Consider the following 27,349-nt stretch of genomic DNA (forward strand, 5'->3'; position numbering starts at 1 on the left):
CCCAGACTGCGAGAGGGCACAGGCCGGGCTGGGGGACCCCCCTCCCCCGCCCCCCGAGTGCACAAATTTTTGTGCACCGGGCCTCTAGTGTTATAATAAATACTTCTTCACGGAATTTTTAAGATGATGACATTATCCTTATATATATTCAATTACAAAATACTTTCAAAACTTTTCCATTAAAAATATCAAAAAAATCTATTTTCATTTGCCAGTTATACAAAAGTCTTCCAAATTCCTTTTGTTAATTGTAAGATAAATGGAGCAATAAATACATGAGAGATGTTATTTTAAAAATAACTTCTAAATTATGCAATTTAAATTTGAGAAGAATAGTATAATTAATATTCAAATGTACTTCTGTAAAGTATGAGAATATTATGAAATCTTTTTTTCTGATCGATATAAAATTTTTTAATTATAAAAGTCCCAATAACTTAATAAGACTCATAAAAAATTATATGCAAACAAAAACACACACAATTTTGGTGTTTTTTTTTTTAGAGGTGATCTTTATCATGGACCAGATCTTAAATAAACATGCAAACTTATTCTTGGTATGTCTTCTTTGAAGTGAAATAACTATAGAGTTACTGAAGGTAAACACTAATCATGCCATAGTGTGTCAGTTTTGGTGCACTATGTGAGTCTCTATTGTGTGTACAGTCTTTGTGTGTGTGTGTGTGTGTGTGTGTGTACGTGAGGGGGGGGTGAGCAAATGAAAGGTTAACAAAAAAAGGTTCTTTGGGATATTATTTTAGCAATATTGATACATTATTATAAAGGCCATACTTTATTCAGATTTCCCTTGTTTTTACCTAGTGTCCTTTCTCTGTTCCAGAAGACCATCCTAAATACTGTATTACATTTAGTCATCATGTCACATCTCTTCAGGCTTCTTTTGGCTGTAACATTTTCTCAGACTTTATTTTTGATTACCTTATTTTTTAGGAGTCCTGGTCAGTTATTTTGCAAAATATCCCTCAATGGGGATTTGTCTTATTTTTTCCTCAAGATTGTACTGGGATTAAATGTTTTGGGGAGAAAAATAACAGAGGTACATTCTCATCACATTGTATTAAGGGAATATACTACCAATACGACATATCTATGGATTTTAATTTTGACTACCTGGATATAAAGTCTCCCCCCCCAGCTTTTTTTGAAGAAAGTCACTGTGTGCAGATCATATTTAGGGAATGAGAACTTCTGTTCTATGCCTTTAGGGGCAAAGTATGTACATAGTATTTTTGGAATTTTTCTGCCCAAGAAATTTGTTTATTCTATCCCCAATTATTGATTTATCTTTTTAATAATTTATGTTTATCAGTAGTGGTGACTCATGGAAATTTATTTTATACTTTAGATGATAATCTAATAGTACCTCATTCTGTTGTTCAAATGCTCCAGGTTTAGTATTTGGAGTTTTTTCAGTTGGCTCATTTTGACATGCATTGCAGATTTTGTTTTCTGAGCACTTCCTTATTTTCTGGCACTATACAATGCTTTAGGATCTCCTGTGTATTGCCTGCCCCAATTCTAAAATCAGTCATTTCTCTAGGGAGCACTGTTTTACTTAATTGGAGAATGGTATTAGAAACTAAGATCTGATCTCTGGGTATACTCATTGTTCCTGGGGTGTCATTAATTCTTGGCCTCCTCAGCTGACAGAAAAAGTACATATATACAAATTCATGTTTATGCACATATCTATAAATATTTTGGGATGTAACTATTCATATCTGTATTAAGCTAAGCATGAATTTATACTGATGATTCCAATTCTCTTCCATTGCCACATGGATCATTCTATCCTTCTCTTGCTTATCTGTAACCTCCTACTCCAGCAGTGAGAAACCTGGCTCCCATCACTGCCTTTTCATTTACTTAATGATTCAATTCCAGTATATGTGTACAGTTGTTTTAAAAATTGTTAAACTATTAGAGTGCACAAATTTGTGTTGTTTCATTTGCCTTTAGTCTTACAGATTTCACTCATTTCCATAGTTACTGAGGTCAACACCTTTTCCCCATCCTCTTCAGTGAAGTCATTTAATACATACGTAATGCAGTTGGATTCTTTTGTCACATTCTTCATGCCATCCTACAGAGTTTCCCACACTTCCATACAATTTTTTAAAAATTTGTATACAGCCGAAACCGGTTTGGCTCAGTGGATAGAGCGTCGGCCTGCGGACTGAAGGGTCCCAGGTTCGATTCCGGTCAAGGGCATGTACCTGGGTTGCGGGCACATCCCCAGTAGATGCACAGGAGGCAGCTGATCGATGTTTCTCTCTCATCGATGTTTCTAACTCTCTATCTCTCTCCCTTCCTCTCTGTAAAAAATCAATAAAATATATTTTAAAAAAATTTGTATACATTAAAATTTGTACTTTGTTCTTTAAAGTCTTGACAAGAACATAGTGTCATATATCTAGCATTGTAGTGCCATTCAGAATAGATACAGGACACTAAAAAACCCTTAGTCAATGTGCCCCGCCCCCAACCCCAGACTTCTGAAAAACACTGTTCTGTTTAGTCTCTATAATTGTGCCTTTTCCAGATTATCATATAAGTAGATTCAGATATTATGTAGGCTTTTCAGACTGGCTTCTTTATCTTAGCCGGATGCTTTTTAAATGTATCCACCCAGGTGTGACTTGATGGTTTGTTTTTTATTGTGGGATAGTATCTCATTGTATAAATGTACCACAGTTTGCCTATACATTCACTTATTGAAAGACATCTTCATTGCTTCCACTTTAGGAAATTATGAAATTGTGAACAAAGCTGATATGAACATCTGTGTGTAGGTTTTCATGTAAACATAAGTTTATAAATCTGTGTATTTTCATCTGATAAAGGGTAATTTTTATATATGACAAAGTGTTATGAAAATATGCACTGTTGAGTCAATTTTGACAGCAATATTTAAAATGTATTATCATTTCATAAGTGTTTTATTGATTACTTCCAATCACTCCCAGTCTCTCTATAATATCTAATTTAAAAACTACTAAGTGATATATACAGTAATGTTTTCTAAATAATTTTATTTGATTGCTAGTAGAAATATATACATTAATAATTTTGGGCTTGACAATTACATCAGAAACATGAGTTGCTGCTAAGAAATACTCTTGGTAGGATAATTGTAAGTTTTAATCAGAAGATATATTTAAGATGAGCTTTTGAATATAAATAGCATATTCAGAATAGTTCTTACTGACAAACCTATGAGAAAAGTATCGAAACAGATATTGTTCAATATTTTTATAACTTAGACAAAGATTTTGGTTTTCAATAGGTGTGGAGTGTTAAAAATACTAAAATAAACAAAATATCCTTCCTTACACAGGTTTGCAGTGCCACAGATAGGTCAACAGTTTTTGACAATGAGACACATGCTGTAATAAAGGTAAGTAGGATATGTTACAGGAGTTTATAAGAAGGAATTAGCACTGGAAGAAATATTTGAATAGCATTCATATTAATCAGAAGTATATTGGGCAGGGAAATAAAAGAAAACAATGTGAGGAGTGAGTGGTAAAGGCATTCCAAACAGAAGTAACATACTTTGAAGTAAATGGTTTATTTGTAGAGTAACTAATCATTTTATATGACTACTAGAGGCCCGGTGCATGAAATGCATGAAATTCATGCAAGTGGTGGGAGGGGTGTGTGTGTGTGCCCCTCAGCCCAGCCTGCATTCTCTCCAATCTGGGGCCCCTTGAGGGATGTCCAGCCTGTTTAGGCCTGATCCCACAGGAATTAGGCCTAAACCGGTAGTCAGACATCCCTCTCGCAATCAGGTACTGCTAGCTCCTAACTGCTCACCTGCCTACCTGCCTGATTGCCCCTAACCACTCTGCCTTCCAGCCTGATTGCCCCCAACTGGCCCCCCCCACCAGCCTGGTCGCCCCCTAACCTCTTCCCTGCCAGCCTGTTCAACATCTAACTGCTCCCCTGCTGGCCCGATTGCCCCTAACTGCCCTTCCCTGCCAGCTTGGTTACCCCCCACAGCCCTCCCCTGCAGGCCTGATTGCCCCCAACTGCCCTCCCTTTCAGGCCTGGTCCCTCCCAACTGCCCTCCCCTGCTGGCCTGATCACCCACAACTGCCCTCCCCTGCCAGTCATCTTGTGTCCATATGGGAGCGGCCATCTTGTGTGTTCCTTCTGCTGCCTGCCAGGGCCTTCCTTCATTATTAGCTAGGATAACACAATGAGGTGAGGGAAGGTAATGAATGGCCTTATATAGTTTATGAAGGAACTAGAGGACCGGTACACAAAATTTGTGCACGGGTAGCATCCCTAGGCCTGGCTGGCAATCAGGGCCGATTGGGGCCTTCTGCTGCCTGCCAGGGCCTTCCTTCATTCTGTGCTGCTCCATAGTGGTGAGCAAACATCATAGCAAGTGGTTGAACTTCTGAGGGGACAATTTGCATGTTAGCCTTTTATTATATAGGATTTGTCTTTACTTTGTATTATGAACTATGGTGGAACAATAAATTTTATTTATTTGTTTTTGAAATATGAAAGGCTTCACCAATTAATTGGAATGCTGGGACATGCTTTTAGTAATTCTGTTGACATAATGTATCGTATTCTGGTTGGAAATTGTGTGGTTTTGCCATTTCTTTAATATTTTTGTTTGTATTATGTTTTATTTTATTTTACGTGACTTTTTCTCATCTTATATAATTCCTGATCTTTCTTTGTCTTTGTTCAGCTGTGCCCAAATTTAATATTATAAAAAACACACAACAACACTTTTTATAAATAAACAAACACCCTTTCTTGTTGGACAGACATCACATGTGTCACTTTTTCAGGTTAAAGAAATACTTTGTATCTGAAGTCCAAAAACTATATTAATTTATGAATCTTACAGCACAGCCACATTTTTGCATGACCTGAACTCCTCTGATTCTTCTCAGTTATTTCTGGACCAGTTAGACTTGGTCATAATGCCCCTCTTTGTTATGTAGATTTGGACCTGTGAAGCCACAAGGACTTTCTTATTTTATAGAAAACACAGTGTGAAAGGTGAAAGAGAATCAGTCACCAAATAAATGAGTCATTGATATGCAGCAGACTGAGGTTCCCTCATTGATCCACATCCTTAGAATGGTGCTTCCCAGGGGCAGAGTGGCTGTCTCCTCCATGGCACTGGCCTGAGGTGAAGAACGGTGAGAGGAGCTGTTCCAGAAACTTTGTTTGCTTTGTTAGTTAAAAAGTGCAGAGCAAACAGAGAACATCAGTTATGAGCTATGCACATGTTTTTAAAGTGCTAATTATAAAGCAGGGGGAAGGGAGAGGTGAACAGAATAATAACTCACAGTGAAGCCAATGTGGTTTTTGTAAAGATTACTGTATTATAAACAAAGTTATATCTGATGACATGCTTTGGTAAGAAGATTGCTTTGTTTTATAGAGAGATAAATGTTTTTTATCTGTGAATTATGAGTATTAAACATGACTTCTGAAACAGCTGAGCTCTACATTTTGGACAATTTAAGTTCAACAAATATGTGTTGGTTTTTTTTCCCCAAGGAAAAAAAATAAAACATGCCCCCAAAACCAAGCCCTAAACATGTTTGGATAGCAACTGAGAACATAAATAATCTAACTTCAAAAAGTAAATTCCTTCTCACTCAGGATATTATTATTAACAATTGAAACTATGCAGCTCCCAGTGGGCATTATTATAACTTACTTAGAAAGTACATGTGAAATAGATGTTTGCTCTCTACAAGTAAGAAGCAATAAATTGATGCCTGATGAGGGTCAATGGGCAATGTATCCACTTCTGAGAGGCAGTAAACACTAAAAAATGGCACAATTAAGAAAAAAGTTTTCTTTTTTTTTTCTGATCCATGAAATGATTACAAAAAATTTTCTGGAAAGGGAAATGGCTTAATTTTAACAACCCTCGAGTAGAAAACAGCGTTTAAGGATGCCCTGACTGGATAGAATTACAGGGATAACATTTTCTCAAGAACAAATTGAAGTTTTGTAACTGGCACAAGTAGACAGCTCAGGAGGGGTGTAGTTTTGTTCTTGAGCAGAAATGTGTGTATGAGGCTAGTTTGTAGAAACAGGCTCTGCTGGCATTTAAATTTCTTTCTACCTGTGAGAGATGTCCAAGGTACACACTGAGAGCAGGATCATGTTTCCTTCCTGCTGGGCTTATTTCATACACAGGGAAGTGCTTTAAACACTCCTGTGCGGGTGGCGGTAAGGAGTGACCTCCTTCCTAGCTTTAGTTCAGATTTAGAAAGGAAAGTGATTTTAAGCTTTGGTGTCAAAAAGCATGTGTTTTGTGATAATACTTTACAAAAAAGAATGCCCTACATATATGCTATAACAAGGAAGGAAAATCACTTTGTTTCTTGATTACTAACTTTATGTCTTAAGTTTAGAGCTACCTATAAAGGGTTAAAGTACACACACGCATGCACACACACACACACACACACATACAGATATATACAGATTATATATATATATATAGTAATTAAGAAAAACAGGAAAGAATAGACAAATCACCCATAGTTCCATTATCCTAAGCCAACAACCTTCATAGACATTTACCTTTTATAGCTTAAAGACTTAAACCATGAGTGGCAAAGGCATTCCAAACAGAAGTAACATATTTTAAAATAAATGGTTTATTTGGAGATTAACTAATCATTTGATATGACTCTAGCACAATGATGTGAGATTAGAAAAAAAAGAATGAGGGAAGGTAATGAAAGATCTTCTATATTTACTGTATTTTTAATAAAACTCCACATTTTTAGCTTTCAAAGCATTTCTGCTTTCTTCATGTTACAAAATTGGCATTGTACATATTTTAAATACAGATTTTAGTAGTAATTTAATAACTAATTGACTCTTCATTTGCTAAAGTAGATCTATCATTTTAGTTATAGAACTCTGCACTTTAAATAAGATAAATTATCATGTCAGATAAACTCTTTTTCAAAACTAAGAATGGAAGTAAAATTCTAATTCAGTGTATACCGAATAATGACTAAACTTAATGAAGGTGTGCTGTGGTATAATTACATCTAATTTGTTCAAAGGGCAATGTTATTCTATGAAAGCTATAAACATCAAGGTAATTTTTCCTTTTTTATCGATCAAAATTATAAATGTGTTTCCAATAATTTTGGAGCTTTTAAAAATTACATGAGAAAATTTGCTATCTATTATATCTAGTACATTTTGTCAAATTCACAAAACCTTTTAATGTCATGTTAACCAAGAGCAAAGCACACAGAATGCATAAGACATATCTTTTGATATTTTTAAATAGAGAGATATACAAAATGTCCATGAAGCATGGCTGGTTTATGTACTCTAGTCACACAATCTAAAATATCTTTAGTAACTATAATGCAAACATAATCCAATTTTGAAAGTACATTTAATGAAGCAAATAGACAACATGTCAAAATTAAAGTGTTTCATTTGTTGTGTTTATTCTATTCTGAGTTATTAAAATACCAGTAGAAAGGATTAATGTCTTATTTTATATGATTTTATTTATTATTACTTTTTCTCTTTGTTTCCCTCATCTTCTTCCTCTGCTTCAGAAGTTGATTTTAGTTGCTATCTTGAGACATTTGAAACTTTCTTTAGGCTTCAAATGCAGCAACTTTCATACAATCTTAATTGCCTGCCTTACTATTTAAAGTCTGATTCTAAATACAACTTAAATTGTTTTGCACTGGAATACATTTTCCTTCCTAATAGATTGGTCTGGATGTGTAGCATTGCTATGAGGCATAAATTCTGAACTGAATAGAAAGAACCTATGATAGTTTGAGGCAATGGATTCCTTCTTTCTTTTTCTTTCTTTCTTTCTTTCTTTCTTTCTTTCTTTCTTTCTTTCTTTCTTTCTTTCTTTCTTTCTTTCTTTCTTTCTTTCTTTCTTTCTTTCTTTCTTTCTTTCTTTCTTTCCTTCCTTCCATCCTTCCTTCTCCTTCCTTCTCTCCCTCTCTCTCTCTCTCTCTCTCTCTCTCTCAAAACACACTGCGATAGGCCTACATCCCACCTCCTCATTAACATACAATTTTTTAAGAGTATGGGGAACTAGAACACTTGAGGAAATCACTGTTTGTTTATTTTTAAGGGAAGCGATATGAATTTATAGTGAGACATTAAAAGAACAGAGCATATTAGTTTTACCATTATATTTTATATAACTGTTCTCTGAATCTTTTTAAATGGTAAAATGTATGTGTTTTACCCTCTTTGTGCATTCCCATCTTGTGATGAAATATAGGCAAAGTAATTAACATATAATAAAATTTTCCATCTATTTTTCACACACACACACACACACACACTCTGTATAATAAAGAGGTAATATGCAAATTAACCTCATGCCCTCACAAGATAACTGCCTACGACCAGGCCGGCAGGGGGGTTAGCGAGGGAAGACCAAACAACTGAACATTAGGCTGCATGGGGCAACCAGGCCAGTGGCGGGGCCATGAGGGGCAACCAGGCTAGCAGGGGGGCAGATAGGGGTGACCAGGCCAGCAGGGGGGGCAGTAAGGGGTGACCAGGCAGGCAGACAGGTGAGCGATTAGGAGCCAATGGTCCAGGATTGTGAGAGGGATGTCCGTCTGCACAGCATTTGGACATCCCCCAAGGGGTCCCGGATTAGAGAGGGTGCAGTCTGGGCTGAGGCCCCCCCCGCCCCGTACAAATTTTGTACACTGAGCCTCTAGTATATATAAAACTTGCTAGTTGATAACAATAACATGCTGTTTGATCATTTGAAGCCAGCAGGACTATTGATCATGAAAAGATTTACACAAGTCTTTTCTTTAAAAATTGCAGATAGTCTTTACTTGTATTGCATTCTCAACTTCATTATATTAAACCTATTGTATAATTCATAGTGGATAACTATCATATCTTAAATTTTTATTAAAATTGTTCAAGAGATTTGAATAAAACTTTTATATAATATTAATTAAATTAATCCATATAATAGAATTAGAATTAAAGCACCTGAGAATGTAATTAATAGTTTAACATATTTGAGTCCAAGATCACAGCAAAACATGTATATTTTTGACAATGATAATTGACAGATATGCATTAAATATTGGTGACTAATTTAGTACTTTTGTTTTGAATTAAAAATCACTGTACTGTATCGTTTTAGATCCTTTGTCATTTATGCGATGCCCTATCCTCTCCTTTTCTCTCTCATATTTCAGCAAACCCAAACCTCATTATTAGATTTTCTGATAAATAATACATGACATACATTTTTATCTAAAAATTCACTCTGTGTGAAATTCACTCTGTATCTCTCATTAAATTGTTAAAAATAGATGTCAACTTGCACTTTATAAAAACAAAGTTAAATTCTTCTTATTTTATATTTTAATTACAGTCATAAGTGATTAAATATGCTATTTGGAGTGACCCAGACATCTTTTGCTAATGCATCATTGTTTTTTTCTTATTTGTTTGTTTTCTAACTGTTCTTTGCTCTCCTCTGCCTATCTTCATCACAAATCTCTTCCATATATTTGTTCCAGGTAATTTATGTCAGCACATTAGTTTTGAACATAGCTGTAGATGTGTATGGGCTCTGAAGAATGGCTTTGAGCACATATCATCATCTCTTCTCATTTATTGCCACCCTTTTCTGTGTGAGGTCTGAGGACAGAGCTCTTTGCAGGCCTGTCTCCACATGACTCCTCCACTTGTCCTTTGAGAGTGTGCAACTTGAAAACTTTTGGACATTTAGTCTCCATGTCTCTAAGTAACAAGAATTGCTGGGGATAAGAAGGAAGAAGCCTAAAAATCTTGTATTATTGAATTGAATCTATTTATACTCCACTCTACCGAAAAGAATTTGAAGCCAAGCCCTCAAAGTGGCTTCTTTCTGAAGAGCTAATTCCAAGGACTGAAGGAAGAAACATTTCTGTGGTCAGAAATGTGTGATGGGGAGATCTGTTCAAGCTACTTCAAGAGGGAACAATTTTGACAAAAACACAACAACAAAAACCCATGATTTAGGAAGGAATCTATAAAATACATTTTCTTGCTTCATGAAATTGGAGTTTAATGAATTAGTGAAATTTATAAAAACTTCTATTAAAATGGAATGGAAAGAAATGATAAAACCTGGCTATTATAATCCCAATCAAGTCATTATTATATGTTCTCATTCCACTGGAATGACAACAAAAACACAACACCAAAAACCCATGATTTAGGAAGGAATCTATAAAATACATTTTCTTGCTTCATGAAATTGGAGTTTAATGAATTAGTGAAATTTATAAAAACTTCTATTAAAATGGAATGGAAAGAAATGATAAAACCTGGCTATTATAATCCCAATCAAGTCATTATTATATGTTCTCATTCCACTGGAATGTAATAGAATTGTGATGAGTATTTTTATGTATTAAGTATTAGGAAAAAAACCTAATTGAAATATTGAATTCATGTGACTTCAATTATTGTCTTGGATTTTTCACCAATGTGAATAAGTTACTTAACCCTGGAGAACATTACTTTGTGGTGTTTTTTATGTCATCAGTTGATTTATCTATAAATTTCAAAAATTGGAATATAAGGACCCTAATACTCTTTTTAAAAGTTTTTAAATATAAATTTGAATTTATTAGAATTTTTTTCTTTTCTTCCAATTTTAAGCCATCTTCTTTCATCCTAATGTAGTGATGCTGGATTTCTTCTAGGTGTGGTGCTGATAAAATCTGTATAATTATGTCAACAAAGGATTTTATTTTAAAAGACCTCCATATTAAAAATTTTAATTTGCTTATAATTAGGTGTTTTATGCACCAAATTATGCTCCAATTTTTCTTTATGGGAAAGAAATATGTATGTAGGAAATGGGACTGGCCGTATGCATAGGAAGATTTAACAACAGCCTGCAATTTCATTATTAGTGGATCATTCCCCAGTGTTAAGACATTACATATCCATTAAGACTCTTGTTAAAGTGCAGGTGCATTTGGGAGATATTAAATATGGAATAACTAAAGTTTATAATAAATTAATTTACAAGAGTAACTAAGGTTGCTAAAGACATGGCCATGGAAGACATAGATTTTAATGTGGGGTTGTCACTTGGGATATACCTGGAGGTGAGATTTAGCTGCATCTGAACACTAGAAGACAAAAGTATAAAATATCAACAAAAAGGAGGCTTGCATTAAGGAGAATTTGGTTACCATATCCTGGTATTTGTCATTCCTCTTATGTGTAATATTCTCATTAATAATTGTCACTATTCTCATCATCTCACATTTGTATTATTACCCAAGTATCATAATTTGTTATCCTGTTCCTAGTCTTGCTTTTCTCCAGTACTTCCTCCCTGCAATTTCCAGAATGTTCTCTCTAAAACACAAATCATATCATATTGTTGGAGATAATCCTCATATTTCATTCTATATACCAGTACATTCTCTGTCTTGCCACTCTTCCTTCCATGACAACCATCTTGAATTACTTGAGTATCCTCAAACAAAATGTCCTTCTGGCTGCCTCTGTGACTTTGTCCATTATAGGATAGCTGCCAGAATTACTCTTCCCACACTTTCTTTTCTGACATCCTGAACTCTTTATGAATGTCTACAGTCACAGCTGCAATATCTTCTCCTATATAAGGATTCCTTAAATTCGCCAAAATAGAATAATCACTCTCCCTTTGTCCCATTTTCTCATCTGATACTTACCTCTATTCCTTTATTGCTACACTTCATTGAGAATAGATGTCTGCTCCTTGATGGCAGCTCCTGTGTCATATTGGCCTTACCATGCTTAGTTCCTTGCATTATGTGGGGCGTATCATGGGGGCTCAAGAAATCTTTGCCTAATTACAAGTTATTGGGTTCTGAAACTAGTGTTTGTCTAATTTTCAGTGGTAAGAGAACTTCTAACTCTTAGTTTAATGCTTAGGAAAAATTGATTAGGAATTCAAATACTTTGAGTTATCTTTTTTTAAAAAAAATCTCTTGACCTTTAAAATATGATTAAAAATTCAGGCACTTTAGGGTATTCTGAGGTTGACAATTATGCAATTGTTATATTGGTCCAAATGTGTGTCATGGACTGGATTCCCTAGAAAATAAACTTTGAGGTGGAATTTGTATGCAGAATATTTGTTGGAGAATGCTTCTGGAAATAATTCCATGAGAGAGATGAGTGAAGCAGGATTGTCTAGAGAGAGAAGTTGAATTGTAATACAATTTCACCAAAGGCTTTAGCCAGTCTCAAGGGGAGTTTTAGAGCTCTGTATTAACAATCAGAGATGTTTCAGCTAGAAGTAAGGGTGCCAAGCCTCCACATAGATCAGTCCTTTGATACTGGATATTCCAGAGAAGGATGTAATCCTGGGTTGACAGTACCCTTACAGTAAGGGCAATTTCTAGACAGGTCTCAGTTGTGACGTCTCAGGAGCCAACACTAGTAGCAGCTGGAGGAATAATTGCATTAATTGTGGAAGGCAGATCTCAGTAGTAAACCATAGCCTCTCCTACTGTAGTTCTTAGAGATCTTCTCATTAATGAATGTTTTGACTAATCTATTATCTGAGCTTCAGTCTCTCATGAAGTTGATGATTTGGTAGGTAGGTCTATTGGGTATCTAGAGCTCATTTCATTCCTTTTACAATGCAATTCTATGCTTTTCTTAAAGTGCTGTTCATTTCTTTGCTGCTGTAACCACTGGCTTTTATCTTATTTTGATGAGCAGCAGCTTCACAAAAATAATTAGAGTAGGTAATTGTTTAGAACCATACTAAAACAGATAGCTCACAAGTAAGTACAATTAAGCTATTGTGTTTATTTACAGGGCTACTATTAAGATAATTGAAGAGAGAAAGTAATATTGTGTTTAGAAAGAAATGGTGGGAGGAAATGGTTGGTCTGGTAGAACAAATTAAGCCACAAGAATATGCTTTACTGAAAATTATGACTCTTATCAGCATAGGTTTTCACTTAACTGCACTAAGGCAATTTTCAATGATAGTGACTCCTTCTGGCTCTTTATATTCATCACTATCTTGTTCTCATTGTAACATTTTTAATAAGCAGACTCTGTTGGATGATGACTTTAGGAAAACCTCATTTGAAAGCCAAGGAGAACAACACACTGAGGTGAAAGAAATTACCCTAAAGTGACTAAAATTATGAGTTTTGTATTAAAATTTACTATAAGTGGTACATTTGTGACCTCAGGAGTTTTTCATATGAAGGGTCAAATTGGTAACCAAAGGGACATAAAAGGGAAAATTTCCCATAAGAATACTCCCCTCTATCAAAAGGATAAATGATATTAAAGGCAAGTTTTATGATATTGTAATAGAAGCTGGGTTTTTTATGATTTGGTTGTTTATTTTGCTCTAGGCATTATTTGTTTCATTTAACCCTTCCATTTCATTAGCAACACTATGATAGCATCCCTGGACTGTCAGTATGAAATCCAATCATAGAGCATAGCACATCCCCACAGAATTAAGATCTATGGTGCCTCTCAGGTTGTTGTTCTAAATGTAAGTCAGTTTTCCTTTTCCCAAAGTCATCACTTTTCATCATAGACAAACTTTGTGTGTATGTCTGCAGTAAAAAGTGTCCCCTAGGGAGTTCAACTAACCGGAAGTTCCATTGCTTGCTATGATGTGCGCTGACCACCAGGGGGTGGCTCGGAAAGAAGGGAGGCCTTGACCGGTAGCTGGCAGCTGCTAGGGAACCTACCTGAGCATGAATTTCATAGACTAGGCCTCTAGTTGCTATTAAATATCTCTGTGTTCATCTCACCCATATTGCCTCTTGAGCTGTCTCAGCAGAGTGTCATCTAAAAAAGAAAATACAAGTCAAAATTTAAAAATAAAAGGCTTAAAATGAAAGGATATCTTACACAAAAGAGAAAAAAATAGAGAACTGCTTTGCATGACACAAAGCAAAATGTCCTCATTTTTCCTTCATATATGAGTTCCCCAAACCTCATTTGTCACTAAAGAAGCTTGTCAAGTAAATGTCAATTCCCCTTTCTCAATGTCTTCCCCATTATAGTGTCTGCTGGCTCTCCTGTCTCTTCTCACTCCTCACTCTTAATTGTAGGCTCTGCTCCATTTTGATGTACATACTCCATGCAATTTAGCCTCTCTCTCTATTGCAACTCTCTCCATCAAACAGTATAATGAAAGGCAAAGATGCCTGTTAATGAAATCCACATTGTGGGGGGCCACTGGCAGGCACAACGGGCGTTCTTAAAAATATTGTCAACTGAACCCAGGGCGCAGGCAGAGCCACGCCCTAGGGGTGGTCCTAGCCCAAAGACAAGGACGCCACTCAGTCTGACCTTTCCAGCCCAGGTGCTAGGGGGATGGATCCCATTATGTTGCCAGGAACTCAAGGCCCACCCAGATGTGATGTAACTTCCTGGTATTTGGGTATAAATTAAACACATGGTTCCAGTGCTGGTCCCCATGTCTGTCCCTCCATCAGAGGGCAGAAGCCCACCCGGTCCCAGCTTCTTCTATTTCTGTGTCTTGTCTCCTTATTTCATCATTTCTCAACAAGCGCCTCTACTCAAAGAACCGGTTCATTTCTCTTTCCGTGCTGGATGCGGAAAAGAAAAACCCCCCGCCATACCACATTTCACCACAAATAGTATACAGGATAGGTTTTTAAATACACAAATACCATCATTTCAGTGTTGGTTATATATAATTTTGTCTATTGTTAGCACCCTACGGTTTTACACTAATCCAATAAAGGAGAATTATACCTTAAAAATACTGCATCTGCTAGTAAAAGGATAGTTTTTGAAGACAATTTATTGCTTGGGTACAACATTATAATGTAACATTACATTTCCAGAAGGCACCCATATTAATGAGGATTTCTTAGAGCAGATCTCGATGGCTTCATTAATGTGGAAGAGATTGCCACAGTGCTTTTCCATCTGCAAAGACAGTCCTCATAATTGATCTGCATTCTCTAGAACTAGCTTTCCAAAGCTTATTAGTTTAGATGTATGTTTTTAAAATTCACAAAGCACTCACATATAGTTTATATAATTCTTTTAGTAATAGTAGAATAAACTTCTGCCATTTTTGTCTTAGCTGATACCATCTTTTTTCAATTCAAATAATGTCTCATTTGTTTCTTCTGTCATAAAATTCATTTAATTTGTTTCTATCTCAGTGGTCCTTGAAGTGTTATCCTCTCTCATAGATAAGGACAATGAGACACATTGATGAATGTTCACTAGACTAGCTCAGCAAAGTTCTAAATCCCTTCTTTTATCTCCAAGTCTAGTACTATGTTCATTATACTCAGATCCCCATTTAAGAGGGCATAACTGAGACATAGGCTATAAGAACAAACTTTAAAAAAAATGAAAAGCCTTATTTAAAAAAATACGCATATATTGCATATCTCCATGCAGCAGGAATGATACTCACGGTGTAAATGGCTTTTAATATAAAAGAAAAAGAAAGTTTATATAACAAATTTATTTCTAATGTATCAACGCTGTGGTTTAAAGACAGATGGGTGGAGGGTGAGGGTTCATGCAATCCAATACTGCTGGTCTAGTCATGACTATGAAGCAGATATGTTCTCATATTTTCTGATCTGAAAATTGTGTCTACTTGTATAATGAGAATTTTGGAACCATACACATATTCTATTGAATGATGTTTGTATCTCAATTTGTTTATACCCAATGTCCTTACATTTGCTTTTATCTAGGAAAGGTATCTCAAAAATATTTGTCTCCATTCCATTCCATTCCTTCAGTTCATTTACATTAGTTCTCCCTTCCTTCCATGGTGTGTTTCCACGAGATGGGATCAAATGTCTTTTCCTTTATTGTTCTTGCCATCTGGAAGTAACTTCTTTCATTGTTCTGTTTCATTGACTCTATTTCTTCTACTTTTCATATAGTTCTTGAAAGTCTCTTTTCCTTTGCCTAAAGCTCTCTTAATTTTCTTTTCCCTTTGTGCTTATTTAACTGTGTAATTGTATTATTTAACTTTATAAATGATTTTGAGATTCTGTGTATGTAAGTCACAGTGTGAATAAAGTGCTCCTTGATTTGGGTTTGTGAGTTCAGTGGAAAGTCTTACTTAAATAGCAGTTGCAATAAGTTTGAGTTTTTCCTGATCTTTACTTTTTGCAATTTAAGCCAGTATGACACAGGAAAGAGAAACTTACTCCTCTATGACCAACCTAAGCTTCTTTATTTTGCATATGAATTTTGCCAAGGATGTATCTCAGCTGACAGCCATCAGATATCAGATACCATCCCTTTAACCGCTGGGTGAATCCGTGCCACAGTCCTGAAGAAGGGTGTGCACTGGTGGACATAGAGAGGCTCTGTCCAAACTCCCCTTTAGGAAGCATCTGTTGCTCAGCTTCTGGGAATCTATTCAGCAGACAGTCATCATGGAAAAGCTCCTTCAGGTGTAAAGGACTTCCTTGGACAAATTCAAGGGGTCTCCACCCAGGGACTTACGAAGGTGGGATACAAAATCCTGTCAATTGGGCCCAAAGCACAAAAACTCCCAGGGGCATTTCAGCTCCAGGGCTCCCCACAGAGTTGACTGAGGCTGTTCAAGCTTGCATAATAGCTTGACCTCTGCTCTTGCCCAGGCCTACGTCCTCATCCTCCTTCCAACCAGGGTGAACCCTAAGGGCATTCCCTGAGAAGCATTCTGAACACTAAACTCGGTTTCAGAATGTGCTCTCTGGAGAGCAAATCCTGCAAACTCAATAAACTTTCAATTTATTTTACTTTTTGGATCTACTTCATATAATAAGAAGTTATGAAAATAGCTTCTCCAGAGATTCTGGTGAGCTCTTTTATTAAAACAAACAAAAACACCCCCCCCCAAAAAAAAACTTACAAAAAAAGTTAGTGGAAGGAATGGTAGTTCTATTTCTGAACTGATATGGGGGTTGCCATTGATCCTGATCTTCTGCCTCCTCTATGCCCCATTCTAGGTTTCCCTCACCTCATGATCACTTCTGTTGGTCTAGGCAGCTGACTTGTTAGGTGATCCAGGGTAATGGGTACTGATAAACAGGTTCTCTCTAAACACTCTGATGTCTAGCATTTTCCAATTTCTATAATGTAAATATTTTCACCTTTGCTAATTTCAAGCTACCAATATGATATCACTACACATGGAGTTTACAAGAGTTGTACAAAAATGGTTCTCAGCTCATAAGCCAGTATGAACTGGCTTTAGCATACCACTTTTCCAGACCCTCAGGCCTAGGTAGTCTGAACACCTGGCAACCATGTGTTTTGTTCACCATGGCTGTTTCGCTCACCTACTTACCATCAAAATTACAATATCAAATACCATAGGGTATCCCAGTGGACCAGAAAACTCCCTGCACACTCTGTGTAGAGCATCCTGCCTCTTACTAATGACCAGAGTCAATTTTCATTGACATGATTGTGACTCTTTTTTCTTTCTTTTAATGTTTTTTAAACGTTTTTATTGATTTTGGAAAGAGGAAGGGAGAAGGAGAGAGAGATAGAAACATCTATGATGAGAGAGAATCATCAATCAGCTGCCTTATGCATGCCCTCTACTTAGGATTGACCCTGAAACCCAGGCATGTGCCCTCTCTGGGATTTGAACAGTGACTTTCTGGTTCATGGGTCTATGTTCAATCACAGAGCTACACTGGCCAGGTGTGACTCCTTTTCTTGACTCTTTAATGGAACTCTCGCCCTGATTCCTAGTGAAATTGTTTCCCATTGGCTAATTTTATTTATATACAAAAATGGATAAGCAGTTGTATTGCCTAAGGTTCTTCCCATTGGGAGGAGTTCCAATCTCCCCTTATTCATGTCTTCCACAGAGATTCTTGGTGAGACATATTATATTTTGGGGTTATATACTGAGCCAATCCACTAATGCAGTTCTCTCTATCAGTGAGTTATAAAAATCCCCCTCCCCACATGTGAGCAGTGAATTAAAGGAGAGGCCTCAATAAAGCAAAGATGGATGATATAAAACATTATTAGATCATTTACTTGTGCTGTTAGTTGGAACCTCTGGTGTGCCACTTCCATCCTACAGCATGGATTGCTGTTGAACTTATTATGACTTGTATCTGACAGAAGCTGGCTCTTAGCAGGCACTTCTGAACACAGTTAATCATCATCTCATGGTCAGGTACTTTATATCAGGACCAGTAGCAGATTACCTGCTCCACATGATGTGGCTTTCATCCAGAAAACTAGGAGTCTAAGTTATGATTCTCCTAGTATAGTTTGTTATAAACTCTGCACAGCATTTTTCCAATTGCCAATTCTCTGATAAAATAGGATCAGAAGTAACAGCTGCATTGCACCCTGATCCTTCTGCAGAAACTTTTTTTTTTCCTCTGGGTCCCATTCAAAGCTGGTAGCCTTTTGTATTACTTGGTATTGGGATGAAACAATAATATTTTCCAAAGTTGGAATATACTGCCTACAGAACCCAGGTGGACCTAATAGGCATTGTGGCTTTTTAGTATGGAAGGTGCCAGTGGCAATAATTTGCCTTTCCCTTTGTTCTGAAGTACCCAGGAGCACTGGACTCATACTAACTACACTCTATTCCTTCAGTCAGTGGTCCGATGTTCTTAGAACTGGTTCAGTATCAGAAACTGGGCAAGGGGTTATGGCTTTTTTAAAAAATATATATATATATATATTTTATTGATTTTTTACAGAGAGGAAGGGAGAGAGATAGTTAGAAACATCGATGAGAGAGAAACATCGAGCAGGCGCCTCCTGCACATCTCCCACTGGGGATGTGCCCGCAACCCAGGTACATGCCCTTGACCGGAATCGAACCGGGACCTTTCAGTCCGCAGTCTGACGCTCTATCCACTGAGCCAAACCGGTTTCGGCAAGGGGTTATGGCTTTTTTGAGAGATGAAATCCTTAACCTTCTGATTATCTATTCTTGACTTATTTTATACATTGATCAATATCCTTTCTGATTGCTTATCTATCATAACCAAGGGGTACAGGTTCTGTTAGTTATCCCCATAGATTTTTTGGATCAAAGACCCCATGGGTGCAGGTCTAGAGAGTTCCAGGTGTTCTGTTCCAGTGCTTTGCATGAACCATCCTAGATATACTCAATTCCAAATTTCTGGGTCTCACACCTTTCTCACCAGGGACATGATCTTGACATAGTATACTTGCTGAGGCAGGGATTTCAACTTTCCCTGGAGTTCTGCAACTCTTATAATTAAGTCCTGGGGACTGGCCCTCACCTTTGTCAGCCTTCAGTTGTGGGAAATAAGTCTTCCATAATGTTACTGAAGAAATACTCTGACTTTCACACTTTTTTACTTCATGTTCACTTGGTGTTCAACAACCTAAACATTTCAGTCTTTTTCTATATACCCAGTCATTCAACAAGACCATCAGAGTCCTGTTAACCTTTATAATTAGTATTCTTTATTTTCTCTTAAAGGCCTAAGATATTGTACATACTAGTCCAATTCCCTTCTACCAGTATCCAACCCCAATTTAACACTTGTGAAGATCCTGACAATTGAACTCCTACAACATTCCAAAAGCAATTAGTGCCCCACTTACACTAAAGATGGATCTTCTTGCCCTATTGCTGGCTCCAAACCGCATTTTCTCAGACCACTCCTAACATCAAACCTCCTAGTTTTATTTTCAAAAAATCAACTCTATGATGGAAATTCATGTGCAGGAAGCTTATCAGAAGAACCATAGAAAATGAAAACAGTTGAGGAATAAAGGATATTATGGTTTGGAAAAGGGAAGAGTCACAGTGCATATCAGTTGCAACAAAGAGAGGAGTTGCATTCAGTACAAATCCTTTTTGGGCTTCAACCAAATTCCCAGGAAGCACTGGACTTCCTGGCACAGTGCTTCACAGTTTTAATTTTTTCCTTGTGGCAATAGAGACAGGGTTATATTCACTTATAACAATTAGTCATTGGATGTGGATTGCCTCTGGGGAAGGGGTATGGTCTCATATCAAAGAGGTCTCTTCAGAGAAAAGACCTAGTAAGGGAAATTCTAAAAGAGGGACCCAGCCAAGAGTTACCGGTCATCACTCCTCTAAGCAACTGAGGGAATGCATGCCTTGTGCGTGATGGAGGGACGGGGGCATAGCATTCATTGCATTCAGTCTCTTAAATCAAGTTTCTTAAATCAAGTAATTTGACTTATTCATCTTCACACACTCAGAGTCTACAGTAATGCCTGACATTTAGTAGATCAACAACTTCTGCTGAATGAATAAACAAACATATATTATCAAACTACTGCAATTATTTGTTAGTCAAATATATGAAATAGTAATTTACAATTTTTTATTTAAATAGAATAAAATATGAAGACTTTTCCCTTTAAGTTCATTTATTAATTATTCATTATTATATTTGTTGAATACTTTAACATGTGCTAGGCATTAAGTAACACATTAAGGCAAATTATTACTTTTAATGGAACATATATTTTAGCCTTCTCATTTTGTTAAGGAAAACAGCTAGCTCCCATTTCTTTTTTATATCCTTGTTTGAAAAGGCAACATGGAAATTGATGTTATCTTATGCCCTTTGGGTTTCTACTAGCCATTATGATACTCTTCTCTGCTCTTAAATGGCTACCATTTGCTGTATAGAAGAACATGATGATAATTGTTGCAGTAGCCACTCCCATTACACTCGTGTGTTTACTAGTGGAGCACCCATTCTATTTAGAGTTGAATACAAACGAGAGATAGAAATAACAGCAATCTTAAACAGACAACCCTTTAAATTAAGACTTATTGATTATATTTCCTCAGTTTTGGCATGTGCTGATATAAGTATATATCTTTCTTCTGAGAAATGAAATTCCTCTTCATAACCTGTTTTCCATGTTATAACAAAGCTACTACATTTGTGGTTATTTGTTAACCCGTGTCTCTTGCAGAGTTCAATAGCACAGTGTTGGACTAACTGACAATGGTTAGAAATTATATGATGACTTAGTATTTCTCACTGCTTTATCACTCATTGCCTAGATTGAAAAGATATGCCATGCAGTTACTTAAATGTAAAACTGTTTTAAAATATGCTTATTTTTCCCTCCACAATAAACTATTGCTTCAGCAAACAGGTAACCCACTAGCTTCCTATAAAAGGCTAGAGGCCTGGTGCACAAAATTCATGCACTGGGTGGGGGGAGGGTGTACCTCAGCCCAGCCTGCACCCTCTCCAATATGGGACCCCTTGGGGGATGTCCAACAGCCTGACATCCCTCTCACAATCCGGGACTGCTGGCTCCCAACCTCTCACTTGCCTACCTGCCTGATTGCCCCTAACCACTTCTGCCTGCCAGCCTGATCACCCGTAACCACTCCCCTGCCAGCCTGATCGACATCTAACTGCTCCCCTGCTGGCCCGATTGCCCCCAACTGACCTAGCCTGCCAGCCCAATCACCCCCGACTGCCCTCCCCTGCCATCCCGATAGAACCCAACTTCCCTCCCCTGCAGGCCTGGTCCCCCCCAACTGCCCTCCTCTGTGGGCCTGGTCCCCCCTAACTGCCCTCCCCTGCCGGCTGTCTTGTGGCTGCTATCTTGGACCACATGGGGCAGTCATCTTGGACCACATGGTAGTAGCCATCGTGTGAGGGTGTGATGGTCAATTTGCATATTGCCTCTTTATTATATAGGATGTTTCCTAGAGCAAATTCAGTTAAAATAAACAAATCTAATACCATCTGAACATATATCTTTCACTATTTTTCTTTATTCATCTGAAACCTGTTAAAAGAATAATTAACACTTTGATCCATTATAAATACCCATGTGACTTTGATTCATACCAATATGGTAGAAAGGAAATAAGGTATTTCTTTGACCAACCACTTTTTATTTTTGTATTGACAAAACCACTTGAGTCAGAGTATTCATGTCTAAAGCATTCTCCATTTATAAGATCGTGACATAAGAATTTATTATTTTAGAAATGAAAACTTGTTAAAGGTATCTTTTTTTTTTTTTTACATTTCAGTCTCCCACACTATTTCTTTTCACTTTCACGTATAATCTTATTCTGGAGTTGTCATTTTTCATTTTTTCAGTAATTTAAATTATCACTGTGTTTCTGGGAACCTCTATAACAACTGAGCATTAAAAAACGAAAACTCAATTTTGTTAACATAGATATTTATGCTTTAGAGAAGACTAGAGTTTTGTTTTGCCAAAATTAATAACAAAATCAGCTATAAAATTAACCACAAAATAATCTAAATCACTTATATTTGATGCCCAGGTTAGGTTGTCTCTTTTTAATTGATATTATTATATCTTAAAAAATATTAGCAATAAAGGAGAATCTATCTGATTGTGGACATTTAAAGTAATTTTCCATTGGTATCTATATAAATATTTGACCTAGTTCAGTGATTTTTTCAACATTAATGTGAATGGGAATCATCTAGGAATCTTGTTAAATTGCAGATTCTGATTCAGGAGGTCTGGGACAGGGCCTAAGGATCTGTATTTACAACAAGTTTCCAGATGATATTGATGCTGCTGATCTATGGAACATATTTTGTTAGCAAAGGTCCAATTGATATGTTCTCCCACTGAAAAATTATAATTATGGAAACATAATTTGATGGTGGGACATTAAACAATTACTAATATACCACTCATGACTAGTAAAGAAAATGAAAGTAGAACAATCCAAGATATTTCATGCAGAATATGTGTGAGTAAATGTGCAAATTGAGAGGAAAATATGAGGAAAAATAACTCCAAGAGAAAATAAATTTCAATATTAATAAAAGTTTTAGTCAAGCTCTAGTTCCATGTGAGCTCAATCTTGAAACTGGTTTGGTTCTTGGAAATGGTGAGTGTGAACATCTTCATTGGTATCATTTTAACATTTTTCTGAAATGCTTAATGATAGCTAGAAGTATTTCATAGAAACAGTAATTTGTTAAATAGGGAGATTTGAAGCAAAGCTTTCTGTTTTGAGGGATATTTTATGTTTGAACAAAGCTAAGTAAAGCTCTTATTTAATCTCTGCTACAAATATACGTATCCCTAAGGAAAACAATTCATCTTTATGGATAATATATTCTAACTTTAAATATGGAAGTGTTGTATTAGATATTCTCAAAATCTCTTCCCACTTTAATAGTCTATGATGTTATGATTCTGTTATATGTTAATGGAGCCATTTAATAACCTATTTCCTCAACCCTCACAAAAATTTTTCTTTTAAGCTGTGGAGATTGATGCTAGCCAATATCAGCATATGGCAAAATATTTTCATATCTTTCTCTTTCCCATTTCTTTCAAATTCTAAAACCACATTTTTATTCTTCAATAAATAACCAATTCTCTTTATCTTTTCCCTTCCAATATCACCCATGTAATAAATCCCAAATTGCTTGGTCTGACATGCTAGTTCTATGCTAATACTTAAGGTCAGCCTGAATTTAAACTTCTCAAGTTCACTCCCAAACGGCTGGATATAATCATGAAACACTGACCATTTATTAGAGTTTCTTAGAATTAAACAATCAGGATACCAAATATTTTAGGTTTGAAACAAGTGCAACAAAGGTAGTAAGAATAACCTAACATAAATGAAAAATAAAGATGTAATTTAAAATTCCTCAACTCCATTACAAACTAGTAAATTAAGAAACATTAAAAAATGATTAAATTCACAAACACACACAAAAGTACTTTCTGGCTAATGCTTTAAAGTATAGGAATTCATTTAAAATATAATTGAATCTCAAAAGACTGGCTGACAATGGAAGTTTCAAAAACACATCACTATATAAAGTAAAACAACATTTGCATAATAAAAGAAAGACTATCTTCCTTAGAGGTATAGATAAGTAATGAAAACTCCTGGATTCATGGAAGATACAATGGAATATGCTCAAGCTTGGCAGTTATGAATTAAGACAGCAAGCATGACACTGTTGATAATGCTATTTACTAAAAATCAGATATCAAATAAGCTAATGAATAAATTAAATTTTACTATAATTTTAACTTTGATTTTTTCTATTTATATTTATTTTGTTTATTTATTTTTCTTATTTTTCTTTTATTTTTTCATCAATATTTATCCCCTCTATGCCCTCTCTACCTCCACCCACCTCTTTCCCCCTGCAATCCTGAAATTATGTCCATAAATTCTCTATTTTTTGCTCAATCCCTCCATCCCCTCCTATTACTGCTCTCTCCCCTCCTCCCTCCCACCCCCAAGCTCTTGCTCTCAATCCATGAATCTGTCTTTATTTTTCTTGGTAGTTTGGTTTGTTCATTAAATTCCACATATTTGAGAATTATTTAAAATAAAACTAATATGGGATGCATTGTGATGGGACAATGGTAATAAGTCACAAATCCCACTCGGGATATCATTTAAGTTTACATTTGATAAAGCCAATGCTGAAACACTAACAATTATTGCTCTGCTCAAAGTAAGTTATTTTACTTATAATTTACAAATTTTTTTATTCCAGATAAATGTTTACATTTAAAAGCCAGAAACCAGTAATAATGTTAGCAACATGGCCAAATAAGATGTCCTTCACTCATAAACACCCTCACTCAAAAACAAATATTTGGCATCCACTCACGGACAAATGTTTCTTTCTGAGGGCTGTGGGGTTCAGCATCATACACCAAGGGACTCATGAGGAATCTCATCCACCCATGTGTTATGTAGCTGTATAGACCTTGGTCCTAACTGTAGAGGCCCATGAATTGGCTCCAACCCTTCTTGGCCATGGTCAGGGAACCTCTAGAACATTCTGTCACAGACAATTGCCCAGAGACAAGAGTCTTTGTGGAAATCCAGATTTCCAGTGAAGTTCCTGCTCATAGTCTTAAAGATGGAAGCCTATGTCAGTCCTGTTCCTCATTGGTCTTTGAGGTCTGTCTCTTTACTGTCTGCATCAAACCTGTGGTCCTTACTTCAGTGATGGTCAATAGTATCCACCAAAATGTTCAAGCTGAAACTTATCTTTCCAGGATGATTTCTTCTCCCTCTCCTCCACCCAGTTAGTACTTGAGTCTTATTGATTCCATTTCCTAAATATTTTCTGTATCTGTCTGTTGTTTTCCATCTTCTGTCCTAATTCAGTTCCTCATCAATGCTTAGTTAAAACTTTATAATATTATTTTGGGTGTCACAAGAGTGGCCTTTCCAATAAGAAAACCTAATAGTGTTACTCTCCTCCTCTGAATAATTTGTGGCCCCCCGTTGCCTCTTTGTTTATATTATGTCCTTCTTGCCTTTTAGACTCCAGCCATATTAAATTCCTTGGCGGCTACATGTTTATTCATACTTTCTTGCCTTTGCATGATGTTTTCATTGTCTGAAATCACAGTTTAAATTTTTATACTTGGCAAATTCCTACACATGATTTAGATCTTAGCTCATATTTACTTCTTCTGAGAAGCCTTCTCAAACTCCCATAGGAAAACTAGGTTGCTTCTTTTTTTTATGCTGTCACTTCTACTTCCATCAAATCTGCCATTTTATTTATTATGGGTTTATTTCCTTTCCGACTTCCTATAAAAATTCCAAGTTTAGAGGGACTTGGAGAGATTAAGTAATTTTACCAAGGCCACCTAGCTTGCTAGTTATAGAGCAAGAGTTGGAATCCAGATGGTCTGACTTCAACAATCAGGAATTTAACCCACTAGTTATGCCAACTACAGTCATTCATTATAGACATGATTGATTAGCTAATGCCATCTAATAATCTTTTTCTGGTTTTGACAATAAGAAATTATATATTGGATTAAAAAGGGCTTTCCACCAGGCTTAAATTATCTATCTATTTTAAGAACATTTACTGAATTTCCCCTAATAACTCAACTATCTTACCAAGTCTTTGGGGCTTTAGCCTCTATATTCAGACTTCATCAACCACCTCAAAATTCTTTCCTCTCCCAATGATCTCCTCTCACTCTTCCCCTAACTAAAAAAAAAAAATTCTGAGCTTTATTTCCATCAATCTTACTCAAACAACTCTGCCAACTAATTGTAAAGTGAATTTAGTAAACTTGCAGTGTCAGTTAGCTAGAATTTACATTAAAATAGGAAGCCCTTGAAAATAGAAACCCTTAAATTGCAGAAGTATAGGTCTCTTGTGGAATGACAGGTTGTGCATGTTGAAAAGAACATTCTGTCCAGAACTTGTCTCAAATCACAATGATTAGATAAATGTCTCAATGATTGGAGCTGGCTCTGTTTAGAAATTATCTTTTAACCCTGAACACCTTGCTAACAAAACACAACAATAAAAACACAAGATTTTCTTCTAATATTTAATTCCTCCTAAGTATAGCTCATAGGTATATGAGTTTGCTAGTAAGTTGCTTCTACTTGAGAGACAAGAGGAAACAAAAATAATACACTCCAAAGTTAACACAGTGGTCTATCAGTCTTTTAATTGATAGAAAATATTCACTTCATTTGCATATTAAACAGATTTAAAATAGTAAAGCAAAGTGAAGAAAAATTATTTCTGCAATTTTTAGAAATCTAATACTATTTAGAGGGACATAACACAAGTTCTTCCCAAACTATGACACATGGATAAAAACTTGCCACCGAAGTTACACATTCTGGAGCTATGAAATGTTTCCCTGTTCATAATGGTTCACAAGAACACTATTCAAAGTTAACACTAATAACAATCTAATAACTTTTAATAGTTCAATTGAGAAAGTGTAAATATTAAGGATTACCTATTTTTTAAGATGAAAATTAGCAAATCTAAGCACTTGATCTTTGTTGGTAGGTCACAGGAATTTTAGAGGCATTGCATTGTTTGATTTTTATGTCAGAGGGAGCTGAGGATATATAGATGAGTGAGAGAAGATAGAACAAAATTGCATTTACAAAAGCAAGTCCCTTCCCCCCAATGGGCTGCGTGAAATTGGTTGAAATTTTCCGTGTAATCTTTGCTATAATCATTAAGTTGAAACATTAACCTCTCTCTGGGAGATCAGCAGATGGAGCCAAAGTGGCCATATTTCATGATGCATACATTGATCTGGGAGAGGAGATGTCACTTATGAAGAGAATGACATTTCCCTTCAAATAGGTTGTGGGATTGAAAAATCAGATTGCTGCTGAAAGACTAGTGTTAATACCAACAGGTACTATTGGTATACAACTACTCATTTTTACTCAAGTATGCACCACAATTTTTAAATCTTTTTACGACTGTGCTTTTTTCTTTCTCTAGGATGAGATTCCGCAGCCACATTCCTTAATTAATTCTTTTATAATCAT

The 27,349-nt window shown here is 36.1% G+C and overlaps 1 long non-coding RNA gene across 1 annotated transcript in view; it reads left to right on the plus strand.

Annotated features, from left to right (window-relative positions):
* LOC106724975 overlaps positions 1-27,349 on the plus strand; it is a 31,782-nt gene extending 4,433 nt beyond the window's left edge. Inside the window, exons 2-3 of the long non-coding RNA XR_001360798.1 lie at positions 3,359-3,418; positions 27,303-27,349. This is a non-coding gene — a long non-coding RNA (uncharacterized LOC106724975). The remainder of the gene's footprint in view (positions 1-3,358; positions 3,419-27,302) is intronic.

The sequence above is a fragment of the Myotis brandtii genome, unplaced genomic scaffold (genome assembly GCF_000412655.1).
Source record: "Myotis brandtii unplaced genomic scaffold, ASM41265v1 scaffold128, whole genome shotgun sequence".
NCBI classification, from domain to species: Eukaryota; Metazoa; Chordata; class Mammalia; order Chiroptera; family Vespertilionidae; genus Myotis; species Myotis brandtii.